The sequence below is a fragment of the Mangifera indica genome, chromosome 4, assembly GCF_011075055.1.
Source record: "Mangifera indica cultivar Alphonso chromosome 4, CATAS_Mindica_2.1, whole genome shotgun sequence".
NCBI lineage: Eukaryota > Viridiplantae > Streptophyta > Magnoliopsida > Sapindales > Anacardiaceae > Mangifera > Mangifera indica.
The window spans coordinates 1,845,968-1,872,300 of NC_058140.1; the positions used below are offsets into that span (position 1 = coordinate 1,845,968).

A 26,333-nucleotide genomic window follows, 5' to 3' on the forward strand; every position below is an offset into this window, starting at 1 on the left:
TTAAAAATTTGGCTTAAAAAGGTATAATAAAATAAAAGAACTAAAAATGTATAGACTAAACAAAAGCTATCTAAGCTCTTGTTGCATATGAAAGATACAAATACAAGAAGATAAATCTAGCTTTCTCTCTGTACATTTTAATTTATTTTTTTCCCAATGTTTCAACAAATCAAATGGAATATTTGTTATTATCAAGAGCTTAAGACAATGCCAAATTACAATTAATAATAATATTTAAACCTCAATTGGGAAGCTTATGTATTTTGCCACACTTGAATAGTTATATTCTCCTATTCAAATCAACTTTGAAGCACATTTTACAAAGTTTTTCTTCTTCATAAATTTAGCATTTTTTTTATTTTTGGATTTTGTGGAGATTTGAAGATAAGAATGAAGACCGCATGCTTCTCACTTTCTCCGTTTCAAAACTCAAACTAAAACAATTGATTCAATCAAATTGATCAAGACCTAATGACCAATCTAGTCCAAAAGTTTTAAATTGATTTAAGTTAATGATTGAATCAATTTGTTCAAGGTCATGATTCAACAATCGGGTTAAACAAATACAATGATGTCAACATGACATAATACTAATATTATTGTAAAATTTTGTAATTTTTGAGATTCGATTAAATCCTAATTATCGGAAAGGCATGCACCATACCATAGGGATGCATTTTCATTTTGTTATATATTATTCTAATTTGTATTTAATATGTTTTAATTAACAATAAAACTATATATCCCTAATTTTGGTACACAGATAGATATACACATATGTATATTATCATATAATTAAGTTATTTTGAATTAAGGATAAAGTAACACTCAATCACATAATAATATACATAAATCTATATTTATTTATATATTTAAAATAGATACGCATAATATTAGTCTTTAATTAAATTAGGTAATGAAAGGAGAACTTCAATTTCACATTGGCATTATCAAATCGTCGGGATGGATTGAGCTTTGGGTCGAATCAACACCAGATCCACTTCGAAAAGATTGCTCACTTTCTCTAATGCAAAGTATATGGGAAGAAAGTTATGATTACCAGAAGAAACTTAAAAGGACGTAACTGAACTTAAAAGGACTGATGTAATGTAAGGTGATTGGAGTGATGTCTATAGAAAAGTCTCCATCTAGGGTTTATCTGAGTCTCAGCCAGCCGCGGCGCCGGTATTACTTAGCTCTAGTTTCTACGGATTTTTCAAAATTTTTTTCTGAAATATGAAATAAATCTGTAAGTTTGTGAGATATGGGCGGAGGCAAACAGGGGAGAGCAGAATATACCAATGGCTCTCAAAAACCTGCAGGTTTTCTGCAGGATGCCTGCTTTTGAAGCCCAAACATTAAATTTCAATGGCATCATAGTACGGGTTTTGTGCTTTGTTGGGTTCTTGTGGGAGCAATCTCACTCACCAACCATTTTCTCTTCACAAACCCGTCTCATTACATCGTCGAAATCCATGCTCTCTTCAATAAATTTTGATATTTTTGTTCAATTTTTCATGCAAGACGATTTTTTTTTTAAAGGCAAAATTGCAGTTTTGGAAATAAAGAGTTGATTTTTATATATAATTTTGATGCTTAGCAACAGAAATTTGATCCCTTGAGATCTCGGCATCAGTTGCAGCAAAACTAAACCCAGTTCCAATGGGATTATCAAGGAAAAGAAGGCCAAAGATGCGGTTCCAAGAGCCCGAATTGGGCTTGAGACTAAGATGTTCAACATTTTCACTCTGATAAGAGTTAACGCGCCAAGGGCCGAGTCCAAAAAAGTTACCAATCATGGAGGAGCAGCCAGGGCCACCCTGAAGTCAAATGAGAAGTGGGGTTTCTGAGAGTTGCGAAGTGGGTGTTTATGCTTTATAGAAGGTGTAGAAAATGGCGGAGCCGGTGGCAGGATTCTCAGGAAGGTAAACAGACTTGGTGGGGAGGGCCTCATTGGGGAAGAGAGGAGACGAAGAGGAAATGAAAAGGACGAAAGTGAAGAGGAAGAGCAAATCAACGATGGTGGTTAACTGGATATCGGTTTTGGGGAGTCCCTAGCCTTTGATTTGAGTTTGTGATGTAGCAAATTTTAGTAAGTTTAACTTGAGGGAGAGTTCGACGCTCATAGTTTAACTAAAGTTTGAGACTCTTTAGTGAATTAAATCATTATTGAAAATAATGTTTATTATATTATACATAAATGGTTCGATAATAATGAGTATAAATAAATTATTAACGAAATAAATAATTATATTACACAATGATACAATAATACGTCACTTTGAGGTTGGATGCACTTTGAGATAACAGAATCATTAAAAAAATGAATAAATAAAATAGAGTAAGGTTTACTTAAAAAGAAAAAACTTTGTTTTAAGCTCATTAGAAAAAAAAAAGAAAAGAAACTAAGTTCTTGTTGCTTAGTGAAAGATCCAAACACAAGAAGTAAGTCTGCTCTCTCTGTATATTTTAATTTATTCATTTTCCCAAGGTTTCAATAATTCAAATAAAATCTTTGTTATTATCAATAGATTACAACAATGACAAATCATAATTAATTATAATAATAATAGTATTTAAACCTTAATTAGGCTTAAGCTTATATATCTTGTCTCACTTGAATTGTTATATCCTCATAATCTAATCAATTTGCCAACATATTTTACCCTGAGAGAGAGAGTTTGAAGCTCGTAGTTTAACTAAAGTTTGAGACTCAATTTGTTATCTAATATCAAAATAACATCATTTTATTAATAAAAGAAAAAAGACCTGAAACTTAACTAAAATAATGTCAATTTGCCAACCATTAGACTTGCCTCGAATTGAGCTAGACCAAGCTTGAATTGAGTTAAGCAAAACAGTTGGCTTGCTAGTTAGACCAAATTGAACTCGATTTAATTCGAGTTTGACTTGGTTCCTCATCAAGCCAAGAACTCTAGCTTGAGCTTAACTTTGGCTTAACAAATATGAACTCAAGTCGAGTCATCTTTCAAGACATAATCAACTCAAATCCCATCTAACCCTAGTTGGAGTTACATTGCCAAACAAAAAAAATATGTGCATTAATCATGAGCACTAATTTGTATACTAATAATAATCTGTCATCACTTAATCACATAGTGATACATTATTATTAATATAAAAATTATTACTCATAATTAATATGTATAATTTTATTCATTTTCAAAACCTCACTGAAAAAATAAATACTCCGAGGTTGGATACATTTCAAGATTACATAATTGCTACAAAAAGATCAAAATGATTAGGATTTATTGAAAAAGAAAAAGAACTTTATTTTTAACTCATGAAAAAATAAAATAATATTTTATAGAGATGTGGTTCTTTTATCAGGAGCAACTCTTCGAATGATAACTCAAAAGATGACTCGAAAAAAAGACAAGTTATTGGTTGTGTCAAGTTGTTAATACAGTAGTTTGTTCTGTGGTTGACTTAATTTCATGAAATAGGCAAAAGTAGAGTTAGATCCAAATTAAATTAGGCAAAAGTAGAGTTACAAAGAGTTCAATTCAGTTTGAACTTAATTTATAACTCTATTCGAATTATAATAAGTATTTGTTAAATAATATTGTTTTGTCATCAAAATTACTCCTTCCCAACGTAGCAAATTTTAAAGGTACTTTTCTTGTTGAGATCTTAATATTACAATATTAGGGTGTTACAAGGAGCAGTTCCATGTGATTGTGGACGCAAAATATCTTACAAAAGCTTTGTCAATACCATTTTCCTCCTTTGTTTTCCCTTTGGAGATTTTCTTTTCTTTTCAACAACATTTGTTTATAGGGAAGCATTTATGTTGCGAGAATCATGAACTATGTGTGGATTTAATTTGAATTTGATCTAGTCATTAAATGCATAATTTCCAATTTAAGTTTGAGTTTGAGAATTCTAAGATTTTAAGGTTAGGAATGCAGGTAAAACTGATATAAAGTTGGAACCTTGGTTAAAAAGATATAATGAAAAAAAAAAAAAAGAATTAAAAATGTATGCACGACTAAACAATTTTCTAAGTTTTTGTTGCTTATTAAAGATCCCAATACAGGAAGATAAATCTAGCTTTCTCACTGTATATTTTAATTTATATTTTCCAAAAGTTTCAATAAATCAAATGGAATATTTGTTATTATCAAGAGATTAAGACGATGACAAATTACAATTAATAATAATAATAATAATAATAATAGTAATAGTAATAATAAAAATATTTAAACCTTATTGGAGAAGTTTATGTATCTTGTCTCACTTGAATAGTTATATTCTCGTATTCGAATCAACTTACCAACATATTTTATGAAGTTGGTATGCTACATTACCCAATAAAATATTTATTTTTTATAATTTTTAGTCCTTGTAATTTCAGTTATTACTTAGGGTTCATTAACCCTGCAGTAATTTAATTCAGTAGGTGTGCGTTTTGGACAATTAAGGAACAAAATTATAAATGGGCGGTATTAAAGATAGTGCAACCTTGAAGAGAATTAAGTGAGAACAACATGCTTTGATTCAATTAGTTAAAGATGTCATTAAAGATTGTTGATGGAATAAATAGTATTAATAATGAAATAAATAGTAGGATAAACAATATTACTGAAGAAATTTAAGTTGAACTCAAGCTATTATAGAATTGAAATTCTAATCGAATTTTATTTGAATTGACCCAAACCTTGATTCAAATCAAACTAACTTATTTTGAATCGAACAATTAAAGGGGATGGTTTTAACAGTGAGACATTAGCTTAGTCTCTTTACGATTTACGGGTTCGATAGACAAGTCTCGCTAAATAAATTAGAGCAAAATGTTTTAATTGTGTATATTAGGTCAGTCTTCTCAGGTTTTACTGTTCGATGGATAGGTTTCTTGACAGTGTATAATTAGGATAATCTTTTCAAGGTTTATCGAAATGGTAGATCATGGACAAAATCCACCAAATAGGGATTGAGGGATTCCAAAACAGTAATATTAGATTGGTCTTTCAGAGTTTATTGTCTTGGTGAATAGGTTTTTTGACTGTGTGTAATTGGGTTAATCTTTTTCAGGTTTACCAGACTAATGAACTAGGGGCGAAATCCGGCCAATAGTGATAAAGGGTTCAGGATGCTGGAGTAGTATAGGTTAAAAACACAAGGAAACAGGTGCTCAATTATTGATGGATTGAAGTAAGTCGTAATTATAGTTTACTGGAGATGGATTAAAAGATGAAATCAAGAAAAAAACAAGTTGGGGAAACGCGTAACCCCATTGAGAAGATGAAATAAATTTTTTAATCTAGGTAAGACCAATTTTTGAAACTTTGATGGTTATGTCTGTAGAAACAATGAAACTTCCCTTATGTAAGAAGGGCTTTTTATAGAATGTGCGCTGATCACAGGTGGTGTAAGCATCAAGGACTAGTGTGAGTGTGTGTGTGTGTATATATATATATATTCATTTCATTTTCCTATCAGCAATTTCCTTTTCTTCTGCTTCTTTAAAAGAAAAAAGATGCGGGGGTTATTCTTCTTCTTCTTCATCTTGGACCTTCAAGTTGTTTGTTCATCCTCTTCTTCATCACTGATACTTTGCTTTCCTGAACAAAGTGTTGCTCTACTTCATTTCAAGAACACCTTTTCCCTTGATGAATATGCTTCTTTGGTTTGTGACTACATTAGTCAATTTAGTGGGTATCCTAAGACAGAGTCCTGGAAAGAGGGTAGTGATTGCTGGTTGTGGGATGGTGTTACTTGTGATAGATTCACAGGACATGTGATTGGCCTCGACCTTAGTTTGAGTTGCTTGTTGGCTCTATCAATGAAAACAGCAGCCCCTTCCTCCTCCACCATCTCCAAAAGCTCAATCTAGCTTGCAATGAATTCCATGGATCACAAATCTTACCCAAATTTGGTAAGTTCACCAAATTAATACATCTAAACCTTTCTTACTCCAATTTGTTTGGCCTAGTTCCCACTGAAATGTTTCTTCTACTTGATCTTATTTCACTTGATCTCTCCAACAATGACCTAAGTATGGACCAACATGGTTTCAATAAGCTCTTGCAAAATCTAACAAAAATAAGACATCTTCATCTTAACTCTATTGACATGTCTACTATTTCAGCTAGTTCTTTGGTAAACCTGTCTTCTTCTTTGATATCTCTCGACCTTTGGGATACTCAGATGCAAGGCAAGTTTCCAAATGAAAATTTTCTATTTCCATTTCTCCAGAGGCTAAGAATATCTTCAAATAGAGACATGACAAGTATTATGCCAAAGTTTAATAAGAATAGTCCTCTCAGAGTACTGGATCTCTCTCTCCATAGTTTATTAGGAAAATTACCTGACATATTTGACAATCATATGCACTTAAATTATCTATCTCTTTTTGAATGTAATTTCCATGGGTCACTTCCACCATCACTCGGAAACCTTACATCACCCATATGGATTTGTCAGGCGACAGTTTTATAGGTCAAGTCCCAACTTCTTTATCTAAACTTGTCCAGCTCACTTCCCCATCTCTTGCAAATAATTATTTTTCCGAAAATTTTCCAATTGTTTTGGGTAATCTTGGTAAATTAGAGACTATAGATCTCTTTGTTAATAATTTCAATGGTCAGTTGCCAACATCAGTATTTACCCTGAATACACTTCTTTCTTTGGACTTTTCTAATAATCAATTTCAAGGTTAGTTTCCAAGTCAAATAAGTGCTCTTTCATATCTATGTACCATCAAGTTAAATAATAATCTTCTAAGGGGCAGAGTACCGACATGGTTGTTTACTCTGCCATTTTTGATGAATTTTGATCTTTCCCAGAACAAACTCACAAGTCTGATTTAGCAGTTCCAGTAGCCTGGTTCTATAAGTCATGTTGATTTAGGTGATAACGAGATTCATGGTCCAATTCCTGAATTGTTTTTTCAACTTTTGAGTCTTAGATATCTAGCACTTGCAAACAATAACTTTAGTGGCAATGTGCAGTTAGAGATGCTTTCGGAGCTAAAAAATCTAATTAGTATTGATCTTTCATAAAATGCGCTTTTGTCATTAACAGGAAAGGTCATCTTACCCTAGCTTGAACTAGTCTTTTTATCTTTTTGTAGCATAACTGAACTCCCAATTTTCTCAGGTACTTCAAGTTTGCTTGCAATTGACCTTTCCAATAATGCAATCTCTAGCTGAATTTCCCAGTTGGGGCTTGGAAATTGTTCTAAATTGTATTACCTAAATCTGTCTCACAATTTACTTACCAGTTTTGAGTACATTCCATCTGGGGTCAACCTTATACTTGACCTTTCATCCAACTGACTCTGAGGACAACTTGTGGATCTACCAACTCAGGTTTTTTCCTTCTCAGCCTCAAACAATCATCTGACAGGAGAGATCTCTCCATCATTTTGTAATTTGAGTGCATCTCATTCTCTTGACTTGTCCGATAATTACTTAAGGGAAAACATTCCACAATGTCTTGTGAACAGCAGTGTAACGCTCGACTTTTTGAATGTGGCAATGAACAACTTCCATGGCAAAATAGGATCTCTGACGTTTCCCAATCAATGTCGTGTGACAGCTCTTATGCTTAATGACAATCAGTTAGAGGGACCATTACCATCATCTTTGGTTAATTGCCAAGATCTGAATATCCTTGATGTCGGGAATAACAGGATTAATGATAGCTTTCCGAATTGGTTAGTAAATTTTCAAAGTCTTTATGTACTTGTTTTGAGATCTAATCAATTTCAGGGTCCCATTGGCAATTCCAGCACAAGATTTTTCTTGCAAGACCTACAAGTACTGGACCTCTCTCATAATCAATTTTCTGGTATTTTACCAGCAAGTTGTTTTAATAGCTTTGAAGGTATGATGAGTGGAGACATGAAAGCTGTCAATCTCTATTACATGCAATCATCTGATGGTTCAATAAAGTTGAGTGTAAAAAGTGTTGAAACCCAAATAGAAAGGATTTTATCAATTTTCACAAGCATAGATCTTTCCAACAATTTGTTTGAAGGAGAAATTATAAAGGTGATTAGACAACTCACGTCACTCAGATTGTTCAACTTGTCCTGCAATAGCTAAACAGGTGAAATACCTTCATCATTGAAAAATTTGTTACAATTTGAAGCATTAGATCTCTCTTTCAACCAGCTTCATGGAAAGATTCCTATACAATTTACAAGCTTAACATTTTGTGTTAAACTTGTCTTACAACCATCTTGTGGGAAGTATTCCTCAAGGAAATCAATTTGATACATTTCAAAATGATTCTTACATTGGAAATTTGGGCTTGTGTGGACCACCATTGTTTGACAAATGTGACAATGATAAAGCATCACCAACAATAGACCAAGAAGAAAGCGATATTTCAAGCTGGTTTGATTAGAAAATTGCTTTAATGGGTTCGGATTTGGATTTGTAATCGGCATATCTATTGCTTATATTGTGTTCTCAATAGGAAAACCTCAATTTTTTGTGAAATTGATTGAAAGAGAGCATCCAAGAAATGTGAGAAGGCCGAATAGAGGACGTAGAAGAAGAAGAAATTAGAAATTGAAAGTTGCTTCTCAGTTTTGTAAGTGCTCCAATCCTCTTATTGCCAAATTCAGCTTTATTTATTTATTATTTTTTTAATCATAATGAATATAGCTATCTAAAAGGCTATTGAAATCATGCTTTGTTTTTAATTCTCAGACTTTGAAGAGTTGAATATTACATTGAAGAGTAGTATTTTGGAGCAGAAGTTGCGACACTAATTTCTCCACAAAAACTTCAAGCTTTTGTATAAATTGTAGATTTTTATTTTAGTAGCAATTCAATAAGCAACTTTGTTTCTATTCTAGACTATTAACCAAAAGCATATGGTTCTTGTTTTTCTGAACTTTTTATTATTATTATTTTTTGCTTTGTAAAACTTTACTTCGTTAGAAGAAGGGCTTGAACCTCCAACCTGTTGTTAAGTATTTGATAAACTATAAACATTCATGTTCACATTTGGCTTTCGTGTGCACCCTGTGAAGTATCTAATGCATGAGTGTGTATGAGCACAGCCAAACAATTTAATTATATAAACAGTTTACACATAAATGATGAAGTACCTAATGCATGTGTGTGTATGTCTTGAATGTTCAAAAGTTCTTTGAGCGTGCATGTGCCAACGAGAGAGAGGGGATATGAATACCTCAAAAATAAAGTTTACAATATCTAAAATCCAAGCATTGAAAGGCTAACGTGCTGAGAGCTATAACGTATTTAAGATAACAGGATAGTACATCAGATATAGAGATAAAGTAATAACAATATGAACAATAAAAAGAGTACATTCACCTAATAAACATAACGAACAATATAGAACACTAGCTAGATCTGATATAATGAGTACATAAATCTCCACAGATCAAATGATTTTTATGTACCCAGTTAACAACAGTGAAAAAGTTTTGTTAAAGTGTAAACATTTTTATAGATGAGTTACTGATGCAGTAGTAGAGATAAATAATGAAAAGATTAGTAGAGGTAGAGAAAATACAGAAGATAGATAAAGAACAGACTAGAGAAAACAACAAGAAATGGAAGAAAACCAAAAGAATTATGAGAGAGATGGAAAATCCTACGTGAAAACTAATAATCATATTTACTTATCAATTAAGCATGTCAACAATAACAACTGAAGTCGCTTAAAGAATAGAGTCTTAGTTCTTATCAAATACAAAATAAAGTCTAAAACAACTCACCACAAAATAGAACTTAAAGAATAGAGTCTTATTTCTAACAATTGAAGCATGTCAACAATAGCATCATTATGATGCATAGCAGACTGCTTTTCGCCTCCTCCATTCTCAATCAAATCATTAAGACTATTATAAGCCCGAAAGCTAACACATGAAGCAGAATCACATGAGCACATGCTGCTAATTAAATTCTATGCTGGACACATTAACAAGTAACGCAGAACCATAAATGAAGACAGAGTTATCAGAACAACAAAAACATGGTATTTCTCCCAAGGATTACAACAACAGCATGACTTTCCCTGGCATATACTGTACTTAATAAAGCAAAAATATAATTTCATCTCAAGGACAGAGCACCTGAAATAAAATACACAGAAATTTAAAATAAAAAATAAAATAATCCATTCTACATCAATATTTATCACAATAAACAATCTACACAGCAAGTACACCATTGCCAATTGACATGCATATACGTTTACCTTATTAAACAATTTAAACCGACCCGATTAGCTTTTCAAGTCATAACTGACTACTTCCACGAAAAACCTTTCAGCATATTTATGCTTTCATCAATAACATATTCTTGATACTTGAGTTCATCGAGTTAAAGCTAAGAATAACTTGAGTTTGACTTGCTCCTTAAGTTTGAAGTTCGAAACTTAATTTGAGTTCATGACTCAAAATCGTGTTTTGAATTTTTAGCTTGAATTTATGACTTGAGTTTATAATAAGTTAACAAACTAATATCGTTTTACTGAATAATAAAAAAAAAAAACCTCATTTTTACAACTACCTTATATGATTTAAATCAAGTCAAGAGCCAAACTTGTATTAAGTCCAGTCATTTGCTGATTTGGAAGTCTAATTAAATTGAATTCTTTCTAACTTGAATTTAACTTAATTCCAAAAACCAACCAACCCTTTCTAGCTCAAATTCAGTTCGAATTTAATTTAACGTATTCAAATAAAGCCAAACCAAATTGATGGCTCAGTTGGTCTAACCTTGTTTATTTGTCAAATTCAAAAATGTTATTTACAATGGGGGCTTGTGTTGGGCTATTATGGTCAAGAAATTCATTATTTTAGCCATTTTTAATCCTCTTATACCTTTTTAATCCCATTTTTGTATTATACCTTTTTATCTAAGACTTCAACTTCACATTTGTTCACCCTCATCCCTAACTTTAGAAGCTTAATATCTCAAACTTAATATACGTTGGTTAATTTGTAAATTCTCATAGTTTTGGTTGTTGTTTTATAGATAATTTAGTTATAGATTTGGTTTATTTACATCAAATATACGATATAATTAAAAAATATATAATTTTTTATATCAAATAAGTGAAAAATAAAATATTTCATTTTTCCTATAAAAAAGTAGGTAGGTAAGCGAATAAGTGTATTTTTTTATAAATTTTTTTAATATATTTAATTAATATTTTAATATTTTTAATAATTCGTGTCAAACTGACCTGTAGGTCTTGCCTCAAAACTCTTAATATAACCTGCATGCCCCACCAGCGTAACATAACCCCCATGATTTTGTGAATTGTGCCAAAAAAAGAGGTATGGACCGTGTCACAGCAGGGGGCAATCCTCTTGACATGTCTATTAATAAGTTTATATAATTTTAATGCACGTTCTTTTTATGAAGTAAGACATTATGTCTAATATTATTACTAACAAAAGGCAAGAAGTAGATCAATATTAAATTTTGGCAAATAGATTTATGTAATTTTCAAATTATGTTTTTGAAAAATTAATTAAATAGCTCATTTTCAATTATTTAATTGAGAAATAACATATTTCTAATGAAATTATTCCAAGAGTAAGATTATGTACATTAATATCAACAACAATTTTGTATACTAATGATGCCGTATCATAATATAATTTGATATTTCTTTATTTATAATTTAAAATTTTTGAATTATATGGTGACATTCATCGATAATACATAAATTAGTTTTCATTATTAGTATATATATTTTAAAATTTCACTTGCGAAAAGACATATCACTTAACCAATAAAAACTAATAGACATTTATCGATAACACTATTAAATGGAGATTCCGTTTGATGGAAACGAATAAACCTCTATCCATAACCTTGTTGCCTTAGGGATCTATCTACGAGTTTTTATATGATTACTTTCTAAAATTTTTTGCTAAATATTAAAAATATCATCTTCTTGCCACTTAAATTGAAAATGTTGGGTTGGAGTTAGACTTTGATACAAATTGAGTTGAGCTGGAATATAAATTAGCTTTGAGTTTGACTTAAATCAATAAAGCGACCGTGAGAGTTTGATTCCATTTCCTTGAATTGCTAAATTATTGCTTAGTATTAGTGTATATAATTTTATTCATTTTCAAAACCGCACTGAAAAAATGAACACTCTGAGATCGGATACATTTTGCGATTATAGAATCACTATAAAAAATCAAACAGATTAGAGATTAAAAAAAAACCTTTATTTTGACTCATGAAAAAAAAATTTCTAGATGAGGTTGAATACACCCAGTAGGAATTGAATTTATACGTTAATTTAAAATAAATTATTGTAATATTTATTAAAAATTAATTATTAGGGATTATTTTGTCTTATAAAATGAACGGAGAACATACAGGTGGACATTGAATTAGAATTAGAACAGGATTTGAATTTGGGAGCCGTTAAGCATGTGATTACGTGGCATATATCTGGCACTCGTTTTCTTATTCCCAGATCATAAACACAAATTCTCTGAGTTCTACTTTTTGGTGCTCTAAAATCTTTCTTCTAGTTTCAAGATTCTCAGAGTTCGACTTCTTTAAATCTCAGGTTTATCTCCCTCTCAAGCAAGGCTGTTGTTGTTATTACTCGCGGTTTATCTGTAGAATGGACATCAAAGAAACTATAATCAAGCTTGCACGCTTATTAGGGTTCTCTTCTCTTTTTATTATAATTATTTTTCTGACGTTTGGCTTTAGAGTTTTATGTTGATGCGTTGAGGTTGGTTAAGGAGATATTCAAGATTTCGATTACTGCTGATCTTGATGGGTTGCGGTTGGTGAAGGAGATAAGGAATAGCGATTGAAGTTTTTAATACGTGGAATATCAAGATTACTTCAAGATTTCGATTACTGCTGATCTACATTTAGTTTTATTTTTTGGGTAGGGTTAGGGTTTTTTTAATTTTTTTCTTGCAATGGGAGCATCGATGCAATTGGTTTCTTGGTCATGCGTTCCTGTATGTTATTGGGCCTGGTTCCTTTGGAAATTTAGATTTCCTTGCCTGTTGCTGATTAACAGACAGAGATTGTGGGATTAGCTTTTGAAATTTGGATCTTTGATAGGATTTGGATTGTCTTTGAAGGAATGGTTAATATGTCTCTGTTATTCATTGATTCTCTCTCTATATTATAGTGTGGAGGTCGAGGTATCTAGGGGACTCTCATATCAAAGGGAAGGACAGCCTGCTAACCAAGCATTATGTAAATTCAATCTGGTTGGAAAGTGCAGCAGAAACCCCTGTAGGTTTTTACATTCAAGGCCACCAATCCTGATTGTATATTCAAGAGCTTTAACTGAAAACCGGCCAAAGAAGAATACCAACTTTAGTGGCAGGAAGAATTTATGGACTTTGAGTGGCTCAAAAGATGAAATCAGAAAGACCCCCAATTATAACAGACCTAAGAACTTCTTCTTCTGGAAGTGTTGAGTCAGGAGACAAGTACTTTAAAGACTCCACCAAAGGTCTGTGAATACTGGCTATCTGGAAATTGTGTGAAAGGTGATAACTGCCGGTTTATACATTCATGGTTTTGCGGGAATGCGATCTCAATGCTGGCAAAGCTTGATGAGCACCAGAAGGTAAGCTTGTGATCACTGATATGTTTTTTAAGGGTTATTTTAAAATTTTGTTTGGCCTTGAAGGAAGGAGATAAATTTAACAAATGTGTACCAGCTCCTTGAATGGTCAATGGATATATTGTCCGATCAACTACTTAATTTTTTTAATTATGCTTTTACACTTTTTTCCTTTATTTATGATTTTAAGAAAACATATGGAATATTAAATATTTAAATGTTATTTGACAGGCTGTTAGTGGGATTGCCCTTCCTTTAGGGTCAGACAACCTTTATTCAGGCAATAAAGATGGAACAGTACGACTTTGGGACTGTCATAGTGGTCAAAGTGCCAATGTAATCAATCTTGGTGTTGAAGTTGGTTGTTTGATTTGTGAGGGGCCATGGATCTTTATAGGCATGCCCAATGTTGTTAAGGTTAGCCTATAGCTAAATATTTTTTTTTTGATTTCCTTTATTATAATCTGTTCCATCTAAGAGCCTTTATATTTTTGTGCTCAAAGTTGATTTTTATTTGTTGGTGATGTTGTAGGCATGGAATATTGAGTCATCGTCTGAATTTATCCTTAATGAACCAGTTGGCCAAGTTGATTGCATGGTTGTTGCTAATGAAGTGCTTTTTGCTGAAGCACAGGTAACTTAAACAATTTAGATTCTTTTTGCAATTGAAATGTTTTTTGTGTGCTCATTTTTAATACAAGTTCTGTTGATCTTATGAAGGGAAAACTATCATTTATGTTTTTATTCACCAAATTTTATGGCATGCCCTTTTTGTTGTTTAACATGAAAATCAAAAGGGTGGATGTCATTAGTCATTTGAATTTCGGCATCATCTTTTCTGGTCATTACAGTGGTCTGGAAAGTTGATTATTTCTTTTGGTTTTGCAGGATGGTTGTATTTTTGTATGAAAAGGCAGTCCTAGAACTGAGAATCCTTTTCATCTTGTTGGATCTCTAAGAGGCCACCCTCACACTGTGACATGTTTAACTGTTGGACGCAGTATGCTTTGCTCTGGTTCCATGGACATTACAATTAGGGTAAGTTGTCATTTTAAAGATTATCTTCTAGTGTATAACTAGTGATTAGAAGGTGGACGTCTTAATTAAATACCCAAGGTTGTGGTGTTTGAGAAGTCTATATAATGTGACACTGCCCTTTTTAGTCACAAAGTAATCTATTTATATTCATTCTGATAGGGCTAATTTATTTTTCTTGTTATTGATTCTTCTTTGGGTTATGGGCTGATGCATTTACTCTTTTCATTTGGAGCATATATCATGCCATTGAGCTGATATGTTCTATTTAAACTTTTTTAATATGCATATGATATTGAACATTTTAACTCCTATATTAGTTTTTTGTATTTCCTGATGTGCTAATCTCTCTCTCCCTCTCTCTTGTCTTCCTTTCTTCAACTAGGTTTGGGATCTTGATGCTTTACAGCCTGTTATGACAACAAATGGCCATACTAATGCACCAATGTCTCTGCTATGCTGGGATCAGTTTTTGTTATCCTATTCATTGGACCAGAGTATAAAAGTTTCGGCTGTTGTAGAAGGCAACTTGGAAGTAACCTATACATGTAAGGAAGAACATGTATGTGGTTTCCTTATCATGTCTTTCCTACCGTATGATTTTGCTTGTATGTGCATTTTGCTTCTGCGTATGATCTGTTAGGCTCATTTACTCTGGTTCCTCTGTTTTTCCTTCACCTTGTATATTTGCTCCCAAGTTATATTATGTGTGATGATGCATTATTGTTTTTGGATTTAATAAAAATATACCACCTTCCACTTTCCACCTTCTGACTTCTCTATGGCTTTAATAGGTTTGATCTTTAGTTTGTTCATTAATTTATTGTATTGTTGCAATATGCTTGTTTCAAGGTGTGCTTGCACTTTATGGGTTGAACGATTCTGATGGACAACCAGTATTGTTGTGTGCTTATAACAACAATTTTGTTCATCTATACGATTTTCCATGGTGAGTAACATTTTCTTCTTTAATTTATAAGAATAATTTATTAATTGATAGATATGTTTTCTTTTGGCTAGATGATGTTTAACAATTTGTAACCATTTTCTGACATAGGTTCAATGAGAGGATTAGGATATTTTCAAAACATGAAGTTAGAGAAATTCAGTTAGGTCACGATACTAGTGATGGAATTGGGATGTTAAGTGTATGGAAGTAGTTGGCAAAATCATGTGGATGAGCTTAATATTGGGTTTTTTATGCTTGGTGATTTTTTTTTCTAGCTTTTTTCCTGGGTTGTGCTTTTCAAGGTATTCAAGTGTTTGTAGAAGAACTGTATTGTTTAACACCGAAATAAAATTATGATGTTATCCATCCATGAAATAGCTTTTGTGATAAAACTATTCCCTTCTATTCCATTTACCTATGAAAGATGATGTCTTCCCTGGACTTGTCATCAAGATTACTGTAAGCAAAAATAATACAAATCCAGGATCACAGGAAAAATATACTCGATTTAGAAATCTAACAATTTAATGATGATTGGTGATTTAATACACTCTTGGGGATATTCACAACACACTTTGCTAGATTTGTTTTCTTGTTGATGCAAAATTTCTTCTAGAGATAGAGTATTGAAGAGAAAGGAGAACGCTAATTTTATTAGCGTGAAAAATTATCTCTCAATGGAAGTTACGCTAATTAAATAAAGAGGGAGAGTGACAATTATCCTTAATAATTGTCAAGGGTAAAAAGGGAATTATCACATTATGGGTTAATATTGTTTTTGTAGCCTTAATGGATCGGGTCAACCTATCATAAGTGGACTAACTCTAATATCTCTCACTCACACATGATGAGGTGATCTGAATTACAATACTCTCCCATAGAAATCTTACAGAACAGAGCAATTCATACTGGCAAATGTGTCGTGCTACCTTGCGAGCAATTTGCACTTGTGAGCTAATTTATTATGCATATGTTAGGAATAACATGGTCGCTTCAACCCATTTACACCCAATTGCCTTCTTGTTCTTGCATACACCCACTTACACCCAATTGCCTTCTTGTTCTTTAGTAATTGAACTAACTGTCAAGTTTCATTTTTTCTGAAAGGATTGTAACTCCTCATCCATGGTTTTCTTCCACTTTTTAGCTTTTGGACTTGTGACTGCTTCTTCATAGGTGGAAGGAATATCATCATCTATAATTGGAAGTGCATAAGCTATCATATCAGCAAATCGAGTAGGTTTACATATTTCTTGTTTTGGCCTAAGTGATGCAATTGATTCTTGTTGTTGTTGAGGTTCTTCAGTTAAAACCTCTCTATCTTCACTTTCCTCCTCTACCACTGGAATATCATTATCATTTTCAACAACTCTGGTTGGGTTTATTGTTGTGATTGTCTCAAACTCCACCTCTTGCAGAGTACACTCCAACTACTATTAAGTATCATCGATCTTCTTTGCTACCTTTTTTAACATGGCAGATTCATCAAAGGTAACACCCTTGTTGTGAATGATTTTCTTCAACTTTAGACACCAAAGATGATATCCTTTCACTCTAGAACTAATCCCTATGAAAATTGTTTTCTTAGCTCTTGTATCTAATTCAGACTCTTTTGTATGATAATAGGCAGTCGAACCAAACACACGTAAGGAATCATAGTCATTAACAAGTTTTCTAGACCATACCTTAAGGGGTGTTTTCCCTTCAATTGCAGTGAATGGTAAATGATTAATGAGATGATATGTATATGCAGCAGCCTCAACCTAAAATGTTTTACCCAACCCAACATCGGACAACATATATCTAACCTTCTCTAGCAAGGTTCGATTCATGCGTTCAACCACCCTATTCTGTTGTGGTGTTCCTTTGATTGAGAAATGACGTACAATACCTTCAACCTAACAAACTTCAAAAAATAGATCACTAGTGTACTCACCACTATTATCAGTCCTTAGTCATTTGACTTTTCTGTCAGTCTAAGTTTCAACTATCTTTTTCTATTTTAAGAAAACACCTAATACATCATTCTTCTTCTTTAAAGTGTACACCTATGTCCTTCTAGAAAAGTTATCAACAAAAGTAACAAAGTAGTGTCTACCTCTCAAGGAAGCTATCTTAGTAGGTCTCTACACATCAGAGTGAACATAATCTAAAATACCTTCAGTATTATGAATTGCAGTACTAAATCTTACTTTGTCTGTTTTCCCAAGACACAATGCTCATAAAAATCCAACTTGCAGGTCTTTGCTCCTTTCAATAAACTTTGTTTCACCAAACTAAATAAGACTTTTTCCCTTGTATGTCCTAAACACATATGCCAAAGTCTGGTTATTTCATCATTTACATTTTTTCAGATACTACAACTGTTGATTAAAAAACTGTACCATCATTATAATAATACAGGTTATTTCTTCTTGTACCTTTCATCACTACAGGAGCACCAGAGATAACTTTCAAGACTCCATCTTGCATTGATACCTTGAAGCCTTTGGATTCCAAAACTCTTAAAGAGATGAGATTTTTCTTCAACTGTGGTACATGTCGAATGTCTGTCAAAACTCTAGTTGATCCATCATTATTTTTTAAACGAATTGAACCTGTCCCCTTAGTTTTGCAAGGACTATCATTACCTATGAAAATAACTCTACCATTTAGTTTTTCATAATTGAAGAATCATTCCTTGTGTGGATACATATGATAAGTGAAACCCAAATCTAGAAGCCATCCATCATATTGAGATGTCGATGGTAGACTTAGAGCAAAGTCTGACTCATTTTCATCAATTTTGTCTACACATGCATCTGCAGTAACTTTGGTCTTACCTTTATCTTTCCTTTGTAACTTCGGAGAATCTTTCTTTCGATGTCCCTTCTCTTGACAAAAAACACATTCATTTTTACTAGGTCTTTTCTTTGACAGAGATCTACCCCTTCTTTTCTTGCTTGTAACTTTGACTTCGTCCTCTTATAGTAAGGGCTTCAATAGTTGTCTCTCTATTCTTTTTCTTTCAAATTTTATTCTTATTCAAAGCAGTACATACCTCATCATAAGTCACTTTCTCCTTTCCATGAAGTAATGTAACGTTTAAATGATCCAATTCTTCAGGAAGAGATCTTAGTATAAGCATTGCCTTTTCTTCATCATTGAAGGATTCATTCAGGTTCAGTAAATCAGCTATCAACTGGTTAAAAGTATCAATATGATCACTTATACTTGTACCAGGTTTCAATTGAAGATGAAACAGTCTCTTATTCAAATAAAGTTTTTCTCATTGCTCTTCTTTATATACTTGTTTTCTAATGTCTTTCACATCTTACTTGCAGATGTCTCTTTCATGAATGGATATTTTTGCTCTCTACAAAGGCACATATGGATTGTACCATAAGCTTGACGGTTGATTCGCCCATTCTTTGTTATCCATCTTCTCTAGTTTTTCCTCCTCCAAAGCTATATCAAGATTTTCTTGACATAGGACCTCCATCACTTCACATTGCCACAAGCCAAAATTGTTTCGACCATCAAATTTTTCCATATCAGTTTTTGCCATTGTCATAATTGTCTTTGTTGATGTCGATGTCGTTTTCTACTAACTATGATTTACTTGATAGATAATTTTTCAAATAACCAAGTTTCACAAATTTATATTCAATAGCTAAAACAAAATAACTATAACTTAGGATAATAGTAAGTGCCAAAAAATGATAATATATGCATCAGGAAAATACCTAAAAAAGATTGGTGGGGAGAAAGCCTCCTTAAAAACCAACCTTCTTACACAACATTTTCCTAGACATGCACATAACCTATAAAACACAATTTCTATGCTATTGAATATAATAAATAATTAAGGCAAAAAAATAAAATGCACAAAAATAAAAGAAAAAGAACACAAGAATTTACGAGATTCGATAAATGTACCTACGTCATCGACACCACTGACTACTTTCATTATCTTCAAAGAATAGTTACAAAGGAAAAATAAACTATTAGAGATTCCTAATAATAGGATTCTCTCAATACAATTGTGTTTGACTACAATTGTTCTGGAATGATTTTAAATTAAAACTAAGGTTTCTATTTATAGCCTTTGGTAAAATATAAAGAGATTAAAATAGTCCATGTAGGACCTAAAGAGCCAATATTTATTTTTTTTTTATTTTTTTTCAACAATCTTTGACTATCAATTGCTTTTGGGATGATTTTGAATTAAAACTAATGTCTCTATTTATAGCCTTTAGTAAAACATAAAGAGATTAAAATAGTCCATGTGGGATCGAAAGAGCCAATATTTATTTTTTTTTATTTTTTTTCAACAACTAATATGAATCCAAAAACCGTAACTGTTCTTCATCTAAAATGAGAAATATCACACATATTACCTCATCTTTCTGCCCAAAACATTCTGGTATCATCCCTTAGCTTGAAAGATTATAGCACTTATCAACTGTTTCATACTAAAACACTACAAAAATTGATTCTCTGATTACTAAAAGCATCACTAATTAAATTCATTTCATAGCATTAATAATTTATATAAATATCGGGAAAGGAAAAAAAATTATGTATAAATTACCAAGCCACATGATTGTGTAACTGCAATTGCAAGAGCCATTTAAAACAAAGCAAGTGGAAGATTTGAGCATGCCTCAACAACAGAACCTGCTGAAACACACAACCAAGAGCATCAATTAAGGAATTGAACCGAAGAATGTTACAATTTTGAATTTGTTGCGAGAAAATTTAAAAAGAAAGCTCAAGTGACAAGTAAAAATAGACCTGATTTAAGTTGTCAATCGCGATGGAGGGTGAAAAAGAGAGTGAAGAAGAAGAGACTTATCATGAGGTGGGAGAAGTTAGCATCACTGTAAAACGGGTCAAGTTCGGGTCGATTCGGTTCAAGAAGTTGAAGTTAATGGGTTTTTGTGGCAATTGGCCGGTGATGCTTGACTAAATTTTAACAAATATACAACTGTTTCTGTAATCATTAGAAAAATGGAAATTAGATTACAATTTATAATTTTATAATTATAATTTGACTGTATATTAAAAAAAAAAATTAAATTATAATTTGACTGTATTTTATAATTTTAGAATACTATTTCAACCGTCTTTTATGATGGATTCGAACACAATTGACCCAAGTTGGAATCTGTATTTATTATGAACAAATCAAACTTAATTCTAGTTTAACGACTTGTTGACTTCATTGCATAATAACTACAATAATTTTCTTTTCTAATAATTTTTTTTAACACAACATGCATAATTCAAACCTATTCAAGCTCAAAATTGAATTCATCATTTCAAATTTGAGTTGAATTCAAATATATCTTTTTCTAGATTCAGTATGATTCAATTTATCTCAAATTCATTCAATCCTAATTATACAATTAAAAACAATAAAAATTATAAATTTAAGTATCATTTATGATGTTTTAACATATAAGTAATTAATTTTAAATAAGCACACACGTCTCTAAAAAAGATCATTCAGATATTTTAGTCTGATTTAATCCCATACGAGACTCACGTGATCTTCTAATAATATTATTCATCCTGTCAATGATTTTCTAATAACATAGTTTATCAATTTAAATAAGTTCAAACTGAACATAATTTGAATTCAATTCAAACTCTAATTGGCTCTATATTATGTTTGGATCAAATTTATTCATACTTAAACTCTTATATTTTAACTTAGAACCCTTCCTCTCTCTCTTCTGTTAGTTATGTTCATCATCTCTTCTATCTCTGTGTTATGGTCATTGTTTTCTGCCCAAGTGTTTATTTCTTTTTTATATTCTTAAATCTTTGTTATGAAAAAAACGGAGACACAACATATAGTACGAAAATGACACAATATATATATATAGTTTTATGGTCAAGAAATTAATTATTTTAGCCATTTTTTTATCTTACACCTTTTTAATCTCATTTTTTTTATTATACTTTTTTGGCTGAAACTTCAATTTCATATTCAGTTTACCCTAATCCCAACCTTAAAAACTTAGTCTCTTGAAATTATTGTACTTTTGTTAATTTATAAGTTTTTGTTGTTGTTTTGTATTTAATTTACTATAGAAATGATTTATTCACATAAAATCTATATTAGAATAAAGACGTATTTAGTTTTTTAGCTCAAATAAATGAAAAACAGAATATTTTAATTTTTTTCTGAAAAAAAAGGTAGGTGGGTGGCAAAATATATGTGAATTTTTTAATTCATGTTTTATAAATCAAAATTTCTAGTATATTTAATTAATATTTTAATATTTTTGAAAGTTTATGTCAAACTAACCTATAAGTCTTACCTCAAGACACAGGCTTGTAATCTTACGGATCGTGTCAAAAAAGGAGGTATGGGTTATGTCACGGGTGGGACTAACCCTCATAACATGTCTATTAATAAGTCTATTTGCTAAAAAGAAAATAGAAAGAGTTTAAAAGATTTTGGAGACTTTTCATGATAAATAACTGGATTGATTACTTTATGAAAAATTTTGCAAAATATTAAAAATATCATCTCCTTGCCACTTAAATAGTTTGACTTAAATACTAAGTTGAGTTGAGTTCGAACATAAATCGGTTATGAGTTTGGCCTGAATCAATAAAACAATGACGATAGTTTGATTTGAGTTTTTCGAATTACTCTTAAAGGAAGTTTAAGTTCAATTCGAGGTAAAGTTTGAGACTCAAATTTGTTGAACAATATCAAAATGATATTATTTTATTAATCAGAAAAATAACTTGAAACTTAACCGATCTAATCTTAATTGGAGTTATATTTCCAAATAATAAAATTATGTACATTAACCATAAATACTAATTTTTATATTAATAAGAATATGTCATTACTCAATCACAATGTAACACATCATTGTTAATACATAAATTATTGCGCATTATTAATGTTTATAATTTTACTCATTTTCGAAACCTCACTAAAAAAAATGAACACTCTGAGATTGGATCCATTTTGAGATTAAAGAATCACTAAAAAAAATCAAACAAATTAGGGATTAAAAAAAAACCTTGATTTTAACTCATGAAAAAAAATTTTGGATGGGGTTGAATACAGTCAGTAGGCATTGAAATTTTCCGTTAATTTAAAATAAATTGTTGTAAAATTTATTAAAATTAAAAATAAAAATAAAAAATTAATTATGAGAGATTATTTTGGGGAAATTAATTAAATTGCCCCAAAGATAAGGGGGCAAAACGAAATTGCTCGTGCATTTACATATTAGATGAAAATGCCCTAAAATTATGCAGAGACAAAAATGCCCCTCATATCAAAATTGACAAAAACCACAAGTATCTCTGCCAAACACATGAAAACAGAAAATTCGAATACACGTTTTCATGCACTCAGTAACTTCAATTTTCTTCGACGATTTTTGTGACGTTTCCGACCACGAAAAAAAGGTTAGTAAAACAACCCTTGTCATCTCTTTATGCATTTTGGTTCATGATTTGAGCGATTTGATGTAAAATTTGGGTGTTTAGCATTAGGGTTCTGATTTGAAATTTTTTAAGAAAATGTTTGATTTGTTGGTGATTTTGATAAATCTTCTTAGGGCTTTTGTGTTAGATTAGGTGTAGAGTTGATTGTTGTTGAAATGGAGTTTAAAAAACGAAGTTTGGGATAACTACACGAATTCGACAGTGACCACGTGAATGGCGCAGTGACCACACGAATTCATATAGTGAGATTTGTTAAAGACATGGTGGTTTTGTGCATTTTTCAAACTTCGTGGACTATATGATATCGTGTGGTTGGGGGTGAAAATATGAGTTTTCATTGTGTGGTAGGGCAGAATATAAATTGGAAAAGTTCGTTGACATACAAAATTACAGTCAACCACCCAAATTCGTGCGATTGACATGCGAATTCACATGGCGGGGGCAAAATGCGCTTTTCCAAATTTATCCACCATGCGAATTCGCGTGGTTGGAATTACAGGGGTAGAATGCGATTATATAAAATTTTAGGGCTTTTTTGATATTTTTCATTTGAGGGGCAAATTGAAATTTGTCCATCTTAAGGTTTTTTTATGTGTAGAATTCGAATTTGACATCTAGTTTTTTGAATAAGGTCTCTATGTATAGAATTGAATAATTTATAATATAAAATTGATATAAATTTAATATAATCGTAATTTAATTTTGATATAAAGAGCTGGACAAAAGAGGAAAAGGGATGAAGATAGGGATGAAATGCGATTTCCTTCTGAAAAACACTTCAAGGCTCAAGTTACTACACGTGGATATAGAGATGTGGGAGCTATGATAAAAAAATTATTAACAGAGAAGCAATTACAAATTTTTCAACGTATCTATTTCGGACACTTCCTGGACTTGAAGGATAGTCGATTTAGTAGGGTTCTAATACATTCCTTTATCCTTCGAGCGGTAAATAAGATGACCTCACGAGAAGAGTTATGGTTTTTAGCTAATGATGTGGATGTTAGGTTCAGTCTGTATGAGTTTGCTATTATGACAGGCCTTCGATTCAGTCATATGGTAGATATTGACATCTATATTCCATCGAAAGCCACATATCAGATCCTTCAAACACATTTTCACAAGTGTAAGTCAGTTATATGTGCTGGTCTGAGCCGTGTTTTCTAGCAGAAGCCATGGGGGGAGGATGCCACTGATACAGTAAAGTTAGCCTTGTTGTTTTATCTTCACATGAGGTTATTAGGGAGTGATTTGAGGAAAACAATTCCCCAGAATATATTACAATTAGTTGATCATCTTGATGGGTTCAATGCATACCCATAGGGAGTACGAGTGTGGCAGATGACATATCGCTCTATATGTGATAATATCTCCCGAATTTTTATAGATTTCGACCTGAAAAAGAAGAAGAAAAATCAGCTTAAATAGTGTGGCATCATGGGATTTCCATTAGTGTTTCAGGTAGTTACGGTATTTATTAATTTAAACAAAAAATTTGTGTTTAAAATAGAATTAATTTAATAAGATTGTAAATATATACAATAACCGATTTATGTTGATATTACAGTTTTGGATATATGAGACGCTGGACTCATTATATCGATGGGTGGATATGTTGTCGGTTGTAGGAGCCGCCCACATGTTGAGATGGCACACGAAAGACATTCCGGGATGGGATTTTATCTTAACTATCTTTACCGGAGATGTAGTAAGTACTAATTTATTAAACATTAACATATGTATAAGGTATAACAATAAAATGCACTGAAAATAAATATTTTGTAGGATAATGTTAATTTTTTGCTAGTTTTATCTCCGATTGAGAAAGATATAGACTAGTATAAGGATATTGTCCGATACATAGGGGTGTCGGATAGTCGATCTTCTTCGTCGACATCATCCTTGGCGTCTTCAAGAGATGCATCATCGAGTACTCCTGACGTTAGTTCTATGATCATTGCTTCTCCTCTTATTGATGCTTCTATTCAACCTTCTCCCATCGAGCCTTGTCCAATCAGTGACCCTGTTACGACCCCTGTCAAGGAGCACATATCACCAGAGCCTGTGCTTATGCCCTCTACCATTGAGCACATATCAGATGATCCTCCTATCACTGGACTAGATTTCTTCATTCATTACTTTAATGCTACATTGACTCGATGGGGAAATCTTATTTTAGATCGACTCACTGGTTTAGAGGCTAAAATGTAGGATAGGTTTAGTCAAATTGAGGATAGGATGGCTCTTATGGAGGATAGACTGAGTCGTATAGCGGATACGACGACTTGTATGGAGGATAGACGATTTCATCACCATACAAATACTGTCCGATAGGTAAAAAAGTTAATAATTTGCTAGATATTTCATCTATTTATATACGCAATCATATAAACCTTATAATAATTATATATTTTATTACAGTCTTCTCGTGACGATGGTGACAGACTATTGACAAGGGGTCTAACATTCTCGTCTCCACTTGTTGTCGACATGAGTGCTAACTGCTTCAAGTATATTAGGAATGATACTTTTGAAATAATTTTTAATCTTCTGTTAACTCGTGAATGTTGAAATTATTACAATGTTAGTTGTTTGATGAGAAATCATCCCGAGAAGATCCTATATTGACTTTTGATATGGGCGATGACATATCATCGCATGAGGTCTTTCTGATGACACCTTTTATGATTACAACGTACTAATAGAAGCAATACTTTGATAGCAACATAAATGACTCTTCTAGTATCCCTCTCAATGATTGAAGCGCCCAATTTCTCGCCTTTCATGCTTGTGCGTATGATATATCAATTTTATATCGGTTAGCGATATCCGCAATATCTCCTTTGGTCGATAAACACGATCAACTAATATAAATTTGGTCATCAAAATTTGTCCTAAAGCTTGGGCACTTGCTTGCCTATGATAAAGTAATATCTGGTCTCTGGAACATGTGTAACGGTTATCCAAACGACGTAATTCAAAACTATCACTTTCTCCCACCCTAACTACCCATGCATGCCACTTACATTTTTCGTTACAATATTTAACCACCCATCTATGTGTGCCTGATTTGTTCGCTGAAAATTGATATCCCTTCTTAAGCGCATCTTGATATATCGCATCAATGACATGTTGTTTACTTGAAAATAATGTACCAACTTTTAGAGAATCACTATCGATCAATACTTTTGAGCTTCTGGACATAGATGGTTGATCAGGAAAAGGTGGTAACCAATGAAATGCATCAGTACGAACATTCCCACCATCAGGATTTGTTTCCAAAAAACTGCTTGTACCTCTA

At 32.0% G+C, this 26,333-nt stretch overlaps 1 pseudogene; it reads left to right on the forward strand.

Moving 5' to 3' along the window:
• Positions 1-7,505: 7,505 nt before the first annotated feature.
• On the forward strand, positions 7,506-15,942 carry LOC123213630 (annotated as a pseudogene).
• Positions 15,943-26,333: the final 10,391 nt, after the last annotated feature.